This window comes from Myotis davidii, unplaced genomic scaffold (genome assembly GCF_000327345.1).
Source record: "Myotis davidii unplaced genomic scaffold, ASM32734v1 scaffold109, whole genome shotgun sequence".
In the NCBI taxonomy this organism is placed as follows: Eukaryota; Metazoa; Chordata; class Mammalia; order Chiroptera; family Vespertilionidae; genus Myotis; species Myotis davidii.
In genome coordinates, this window is record NW_006300368.1 from 1,423,665 (window position 1) to 1,432,582 (window position 8,918).

The window sequence follows — 8,918 nt, forward strand, 5'->3', positions numbered from 1 at the left end:
GACATCGCAACAATATTGAGTCTTCCAATCCATGAATTCTCCATTTCCCTAGGTCTTCCTGAATTTCTCTCAGCAATATTTTGTAGTGTTCAGTGCAGACATTTTACACATATTTTGTGAAAATTTTTCCTTAGTTCATGTTTTTTTTAAATTATTCTTTATTTATTAAGTTCATTGGTTTATGTTGTTCATTATAATCCACAAATGAGGGAGACCATGTGGTATTTATCTTCCTCTGACTGACTTATTTCACTTGGCATAACGCTCTCCAGTTCCATCCATGCTGTTGCAAATGGTAGGAGTTCCTTCCTTTTTATAGCAGCGTAGTATTCCATTGTGTAGATGTTTCACAGTTTTTTAATCCACTCATCTGCTGATGGGCACTTAGGGTAGTTCATGGTTTTTATTGATGCTATTGCAAATAAAGATGTTTCCAATTGTTTTTTTGATTGCTGGCAGCAGAGCTGAGTGCCGGATTCATTTGCTGCCGCAGCCAATACAGGCCAATATGTCAGAAGAGGGTACCATATATGTCCCTGTTCCACCCAGTTACCTGCTGATAAGCTATGTCCCTCAGACACTTGGTTTTGACAAGCAGCCAGAAGCAGATGGGAGAATACTGAAGGGCTTTCTCAGGCCCTCCGAGCAGCAGGGGCCCCCCCGGCCTGGCTTCCGGTTCTCCCTCGGCCAGGCAGGCATCAGGCTTTTCCCGTTGATGGTTCCCAAAGAGGCTCGCCTTTGGCACAGTCCCTCTGTCTCCATCCCCAGCAGACGGCTTCGAGAAGGAAGGCCAGAGGCCGCTGGCCCCGCTCCAGATGCGGCCAAAGTGCCTGGAAGGCTTCCAGAGCCTTGCATTGTCTTTCAGATGCATCCCTGGGGACGCACAGCTCTGCACCCATCCCTGCTGGCCCAGCCCCTGGCAACCACCACTCTGCTTCCTGGTCCTGTGAGCTGGACCAGCCCGGGCACCGTATGCAAACGGAATCACCCACTCCCTGCCTTTCTGTGTTTGACTTTGTTCACACAGCACAGTGTCCTCCAAGTTCATCCATGCTGCCGCGTGTGTCAGAATTCCCTTCCTCTTTTGGGGAATAACATTCCCGTGTGTGTACCACATTTTGTTTATCCATTCCTCCGTCCAGGGACGCCTTTGCTCCCACCCTTTTGCTATTATGAAGAATGTTGTTAGGAATATGGGGTAGAAATGTCCCTCTTCCAGATTCTTGTATCTTCACGTTTTTATTTTGTTGTTGTTTCTTTTTAATCCTCACTGGAGGGTATTTTTTCCATTGATCTTTAGAGAGACAGTGGAGGGGAAGGAGAAGAGGGGAAGAGAGAGAGGAGAGAGAGGGAGAGAGGGAAACAGCCACGTGAAAGAGACACATGGACTGGTTGCCCCCCACAGGCACCAATCGCTGGGGATCGAACCTGCAACTGAGGTCCATGCTCTTGACCAGAATTCGAACCCTCTGGTCTGCAGGCAGATGCTCTAACCACTGAGAAACCAGGCTAAAGCTCTTGATGTTTTTAAAGCATATGAATGTGTTACTTATTTGGAAAAATAATAAATTACATTAAAATTTCTAAGGATGAAATACAAATCCATAGGAATGGAAGTTGTACTGTTTCCTCCCATGCCCCCTTGGGGAGCCCCAGCACAGCTTCCAGGGCACATTTGTCTGCGGGTCTTGCTCCCTACCTCCCACAGGCCAGGGCTCTTGATGTTTTTAAAGCATATGAATGTGTTACTTATTTGGAAAAATAATAAATTACATTAAAATTTCTAAGGATGAAATACAAATCCATAGGAATGGAAGTTGTACTGTTTCCTCCCATGCCCCCTTGGGGAGCCCCAGCACAGCTTCCAGGGCACATTTGTCTGCGGGTCTTGCTCCCTACCTCCCACTGGCTCTTCCCCCACATGCTCACAGGGCACAGCCAGCCCTGGCGGGGGGAGGGGGGACGGACTGGCAGGGGTCCGCTGAGAAGGTCTCTTAGTCCTGGGCAGTGGCTCAGCTCAGCCATGCCCCTGCCTGCCCGCCGCCCACCCCTGCCGGGCCATGGGCCAGGACACATTCCTGCGTGCAGCCTGCTGCTCAGCGGTGACTCGGTGACTCGCGGCCCAGGCAGCCCGGGAATGCCCGGCTCTTCCTGGGGCCCGTGGCGCCTGGTTTTCCTATTTAGAAACGCCTTTGCCGCCTCTGCTCCAACCCGCCCCACCTCCTTCCTGGTCCCCAGCGTGGGGGGAAGGAGGGAGGGGAGCCTTTGGACAAACACCCTCTATATGCAGTGACCCACAGGGCTTCGAACCGATCATGCTCCCTTCATCCCCGATTCCAGAATCCCCAAATGGCAAAACCTGACCCGAACCGACAGAGGCCAAGTTAGAGTCTTATTTATCCCGTTGAGTTTTGCTGCAGAAATGGACATGCCTTATTCCAGGAGGCTGTATCGGGCCCCTGGAGGTGCCCTATCACATACAATGTATGCTTTGAATTTTCTTTCTAAAATCGGAAAAATTGCCCTAGCCGGTTTGGCTCAGTGGACAGAGTGCCAGCCTGTGGACTGAAGGGTCCCGGGTTCGATTCCCATCAAGGGCACATGCCCAGTTTTTGGGCTCCATCCCCAGTAAAGGGGCCTGCAGGAGGCAGCTGATCAATGATTCTCTCTCATCATTGATGTTTCTCTCTCTCTCTCTCTCTCCCTTTCTTTCTGAAATCAATTTTAATATAAATAAAATAAAATCGGAACAATTCTGAATTCCAAAGCCCAGCGGGCCACCAGGATCTCAGGTAAACAAATGTGGATCTGTGCTGCGTTCCTTTTACTGAGCAGAGTCGGGCGCAGAGAGGTCTACATGGGCTGCTGGGTCTACTGAGCGAGTTGGTGCCTTCCTAATGCGCTCCCACAGGAATCCCCACCCCACCCCGTGTCTGTCCCACCCCCTCTCCTGGCCCTCCTCCGGGGAGCTTTCCTCGTCCACCCAGCCAAAGCTATCCCCCTTCTCGGCAAATGACTTTCCCTGTTGAGTCCCAGGCCCAGCCCGTGCCCACCACTTACGGGCATGTTGTTGGGAGGCAAGAGAGTGCAGGGACTACAGGCTGACATGAGGCTCCAGGTACTCAGGGCCCAGCCTTGGTCTGGCCGTTTTTCAGATGTGTGACACCGGGCAGGTGACTTACCCCTCTATGCCTCAGGTTTCTCATCCAAAGGGACATAATAATAATACCCCTCCCAGCACAGCGGTGTGACTCAGTGGTTGAGTGTCGACCCATGAACCAGGAGGTCACCGTTCGATTCTCAGTCAGGGCACATGCCTGGGTTGTGGACTCCATCCCCAACGGGGGGCGTGCAAGAGGCAGCTGATTGATCAGTGTCGATGTTTCTATCTCTCTCTCCCATTCTCCATTCCTCTCTCTCTGAAATCAGTAAAAACATATTAAAAAGAGAGAAATGTTGAATTAGGTGAGAGGCTTTTTACCATAGTATTTGCATGTGCCTAATCTTCTCTACTAGATGAAGAGCGCTTCAAAAGCATTCATTCACTTAACAATTATTTATCGGGCACCTACTATACGCAAGTCTGAGTTCCAAGCTTTGGGGGTAAAGCAGTGAACAGATCGGTCCCTCTCCTCAGGAAGCTTCTAGTCTGTCCAGGAAGGTGAGCATTAAACACCAAGTACCCAAGATGTTTCCTATCCACTGTGACAAGCCCCAAGAAGTCCTAGCTGAAAGGACAATCTATGATGGGGACTTAAGCCTTGAATCTTCCAGCTCCTCCCTCACACTCCTGCTCTCCTTGTCCCACCTGGCGGGTGGCTGGATGGTGGTGCTGGGGGAGAAGGGTTTGGGAAGATGCTCCTGGTCCCTGGGGAAGGAGGATTGCTATGGACAACGGTGTTCTTTCAGTGGTGCTGGCCCTCACAAAACTATCCACACTCTCTCCCCATCCTCACTGTGAACGGAACTAGGTGGGAGGTGGCAAGTGTAGTTGAGATCAAGGTGGATCTGGGCTGAATTCATGCCCTCATCTTTTTTTTCTTTTTAAATATATTTTTATTGATTTCAGAGAGGAAGGGAGAGGGAGAGAGAGAGAAACATCAATGATGAGAGAGAATCACTGATTGGCTGCCTCCTGCATGCCCCCCTACTGGGGATCAAGCCCACAACCCAGGCACGTGCCACTGGCCAGAATCGAACCCAGCACCCTTCAGTTTGCAGGCCGATGTTCTATCCACTGAACCAAACCAGCTAGGGCCACACCCTCACCTTTAGGAACATCCTCCTGTATGTTTGTCCAGTGAGCAGGCGCTGGGTGAGCGCTAAGAGAAACGATTTGAGGTGAATGATGTCTCTGGAGTCCAGGCGATCAGCTGGTGATGTCAGGGGAGAGGAACGCTTTAAAGATCAACTGACCTGACATTTAATGGATGAGGAAACTGAGCCCTCTAGAGGGAAGTGATTTCTGAAGGTCACACAGCTCTTTCCTGGTGGAGCTGCCACCAAAACTCAGACTGATTCCCAGGCCAGAGTCCCCACTGTCCCCCCACCCCCACCCCAGTGGTGTTAAAGCAGAAGGGTCCTGTGAGTTCACTGCCCTTCCCCCAACTGGGAATCCCCAAAAAGGGTCACCTGAGAGTACAACGGGCACCCCTCCTCCCACATCCCCAGGCCAGTTTCGGTGCATTTTCACGCCCCTGACCAGGCCTCCAGGTCTCTGCCTGCAGCTGAGTAGGGGAGCCACTGAAAGCCAACCTCAAGCAACAGATGAGAAAGTTGGCCTTGAAAAAGTTTCACTTCCCAAGTTTCACTGTGGTGGCGAGGATCTGGGCAGTGATATCTGGCATCCCTAATGCTCCCTCACCAGCTCCTCGCAAAACCCTGAGGAGTTTGGTCTGCGATCCGTCCAGGCTCCCGGAGTGCAGGACCCCAGTGTTAGATACCCACTCAGGTCCCCAGCCCTGGAGACAGGCTCCCTGAGCTCGCACACCCAAACCGCCAGAACCAGCCAGCCAGCCTAGCGGTGCCCGGTCCTCTGCATGCTCAGGCTGGGATGTCCCTAAGGGACAGGACACTCCTCTCGGTGCCCTCTCCATGCCCACATCTACTGCCCTAGGGAAGACCCTTCCCTGTCCTTCCTGGCAGCCTGCCACCACGTGCAGTTCTATGCCTGAGATGTGGACTCTGCCATCGGACATCCCAAGTTCACCTCCTGATGCTGCCTTTGCTCTTAGCTGTGTGCGGCCGTTCTAAAACACGCCCACCAATTCTTTGCACTCTGCCCATTGAGAAGTGGAGTCTGTGTCTTCTCTCCCGGAAGCTAAGCCAACCTTACAGACTATGGGGACGAAGGGTATGGCAGAAGGGTTGAGATGTGACTTCCAAAGCTAGGCTTTCAGGACAATCAACTTCCTTCAAGTTCTCAGGGACACTCACCCTTGGAGTCCTGAGCTGCCATGGAAACCGTGCAAGGCGGCCATGCTGTGAGGAAGCCCAGACCGTGTGGGGGTGCCTGGCCGACAGTTCCAGCCAAGGTTTATGCCAGCAGCCAGCGTCAACGGCAGACAGTGAGGGACGCTTCGTAGAGAGAAACGGATGAGTCAGGGGTTCCTGCGGGGGATTCTGGGAGCTTCTCAATTAGGACCCAGCTGACAGGTGAAGCCTGGACTGGCCTAAATCAGACTTAAAGGCCCAGAACTCAGAAGTTCTGAGATGGATGGAATCACGGGGCTACACTCCTCTACTCCCTGACTCTGGGGGTTTGCCCCCCGCGCCACCCTCATAAGCTAGCACCCTGGTCCCTATGGGCTCCAGCCCAGACACAGTGTTCTCACGGTCACTGGATTGGGAGGGGTCAGAGGTCTGGACTGTTAAACCACACCAGCTCTCCAATCTATGTTTTCTTTACTTCTTTATTATTTAGCTCTCTCCCCAAGAGAGTGTGAGCTTTCTGAAGGCAGGAGCTCACAGGAGTTTGTCTGCGTGGCAATCTGCATCTCCAGCACTTTCAACAGTGCCTGGCACATAGTAGGTGCTCAATGAACATTCCCTGAATAAGAAAATGGACGGATGGCCGAACCGGTTTGGCTCAGTGGATAGAGCGTCGGCCTGTGGACTCAAGGGTCCTGGGTTCGATTCCGGTCAAGGGCATGTACCTTGGTTGCGGGCATGTCCCCACTGGGGGACGTGCAGGAAGCAGCTGATCCATCTCTCTCATCGATGTTTCTGACTTTCTATCCCTCTCCCTTCTTCTCTGTAAAAAATCAATAAAATATATTTTAAAAAAAGAAAAGAAAAAAAAGAAAAGAAAATGGACGGACGGATGGGTGGTGTGAGGCCAGACCAGCTGCAGACGAGGCCCTGCTCCTCCTCTGTGAAATGCATGCCAAGATGAGGCCCACCTGCCAGGGGAGTCGGTGGATGACTTGAGAGGACAGACTAGTCTCCTGCCTAGTGTGCCCCTAACATGCCAGGGAGGGTCACTGGGCTTGTTGGCCTTGTAGGTTATCACCAGGCCTCTGCTGAGTCCCCTCTGACTAGAGACATATTCAGGCTTTCTGACCCCTTGGCCCAGGCTCCATGAGGACTGCCAACCTATGGGCATATTTGGGCTTCTGAGCAGGTGAGACACCTCCTTGGGGCTCCCATGGTTCTTCTCTCTCCGCCGCCACGTGAACCCCAATCCCAGCTCTGGCGCACTGATCATTGGTTGGTCTGTGAAACTCCAGGGTTTGGGGAGCCTCATCCCCGCTATCCCTGGTCTAGCCTCTCTCCTGCCTGGCGCTGGGAATGGATAATGAGGGGACTGAGTTGGTCAGAGCTTCCTCTGAGATCCCCTGATACCCCCCATTTGTCAGACTTTGACCGGAAACACCAGAGCCCGCCTCCATCACACCATAAGGATCACTGTTCTGTGAGAGCCAAGATGGTGGGTCCCAGAGCCAGTCTCTTCTCACTTCCCTCCCTGCCAGCCCCTGGCTGTCCCACCCCAGCTGCATCTCGTTCCCCTCATGTCCAGCTGTTTCCAATGGCCAGCCCTTTGCTCACGAGGCCCCTCCCTCTTAGAAAGGCTAACTATCCACCCATTCCTCACAACTTAGCTCAGCTATTACCTGATTCTGGCACGAATGTTAACGGAACACCTGCTCTGTCCCTGTCCCTGTCCCTGTCCCAGGCATTCAGCTGGGAAAACAGCTGAGGAAAAGGAGTGAGGTTCCTGCCCTTAAGGACCTTCCATTCTGTGGGTGGGATAGAGAGGGAATGATCAGCAATTAAAACATTAACCTCCTTCGGGAAGCCTCCCCTAAACCTCCCTCGCCCGCTCCAAACCTGTCGCCTCTCCTCTGACTGCCTTCAGGGTCCTGGGCCCTGCTCAACCACACTCACCACCCTGTACTATGAATCGGTGTCCGCACCTGTCTCCGCTTACACCGGGCCTCTAGTGACTTACAAAAGTTTAAAACAGTGTTCCTGTCTCACACAGTGAGTGCCTGGCTTAGGGAACCTGTGAAGCTACCAAGAGGTTAAACAGACGTTGGAGGCGCTCTCATGGGTGACCTATCCATATAGGGTGATAAAGGGAACTGGGATGGCTTGGGGACATCCCTAACCTTTGAGGCTGACGTCATGGTGATAACCACTCACCCGCAACACATCTCGTGTTGGCAGTTCTCCATAGAGATGGATGAGGTCCCTGACACGAGGCTGAATGTCTGATATCCTTATGAGCACGGAAAAGGAACCAGCCCTCCCTCCCCCAAGAAACTGCAGAGAAATTAGAATCATTCCAAGAAGTGTGCATTCTTGCATCTGGCAGGTATATATTGAGAGCCTTCTCTATAAGCAAGAGCCAGTCCCTAAAGGAATAGCAAGCCATACACACCATATGTGTTCATGGGTGGATGGTGCAGAGGGGGTGGGGTTAACCTCATGAGGGGTGTGGCATCTTATAGGAGCAGGTGCTTAAGCTGGGCACTGAAGGAATGAGAGTGTGATCACCAGGTGGAAGGGCATTCTAGGGGAACAGCATATACAGACACTTGGGGCGCAAAAACGTGTGAACAAGCAGGGCTTGTTTAGGGAGCAGCAGGCTTTATCTGTCACGTCCACCTTCTGTGCCCAGTGCTGGGCCATTTCATTTCACTGATCAAGCCCATCACCCTTTGAGGTGACTTATTGATGAAGAAGCTGATGCTTGGAGAGGCTGGATAACTTGTCTCAAGTCCCACAGCCAGTGGCAGAGCTCAGGTTCAAAGTCAGGTTCATCAGATTCCCAAGCCGTGCTCCTAAGCATCACCCTGAACTGCTCTGTGACATGATGCAGGAACTGCGGAGCCAGGATGACCATTTGTACTTGATGGTAGAGGGCATGGTGCTCTGAACACAGTGCCATTTGCACCCTACCTTCAAGAGAACTGTCATGTCCTCAGATTTTAATTTTTAAAAAATTTATTCCAGAGAGGAAGAGAGAGAGAGAGAGAGAGAGAGAGGGTGAGAGAGAGAGAGAGCTACTATTGCACTTTTTTATGCATTCATTGGTTGATTCTTTGTGTGTCCTGAGAATCAAACCCACAACTTTGGCATATCAGGATGATGCTCTAACCAACTGAGCTACCCATTCAGGGCCAGACATCCATTTTCTTAATGCTTGTGTTTAAATAATTCACTTTTTTAAAAGTTAAATTTAACCACATGATCTCACTCATTTGCGGATTATAGAGAACAACATAGACTGATGAAAAGGGACAGACCCAAAGACTGAGAAACAGCGATCAGGCTATCAATCCCCAGAAGGGAAGTAGGGGAGGGCGGGGGTAAGGGGAAGAGATCAACCAAAGGACTTGTATAAATGTATATGAGCCAAACCAATGGACATGGACAACAGGGGGATGAGAGCATGAGTTGGGGGGAGAGGAGAG

The 8,918-nt window shown here is 51.7% G+C and overlaps 1 long non-coding RNA gene across 1 annotated transcript in view; it reads right to left on the reverse strand.

The window, feature by feature from the left end:
- Positions 1-5,444: 5,444 nt before the first annotated feature.
- LOC102763282 overlaps positions 5,445-8,918 on the reverse strand; it is a 7,290-nt gene continuing 3,816 nt past the window's right edge. Inside the window, exon 3 of the long non-coding RNA XR_436346.2 lies at positions 5,445-5,577. This is a non-coding gene — a long non-coding RNA (uncharacterized LOC102763282). The remainder of the gene's footprint in view (positions 5,578-8,918) is intronic.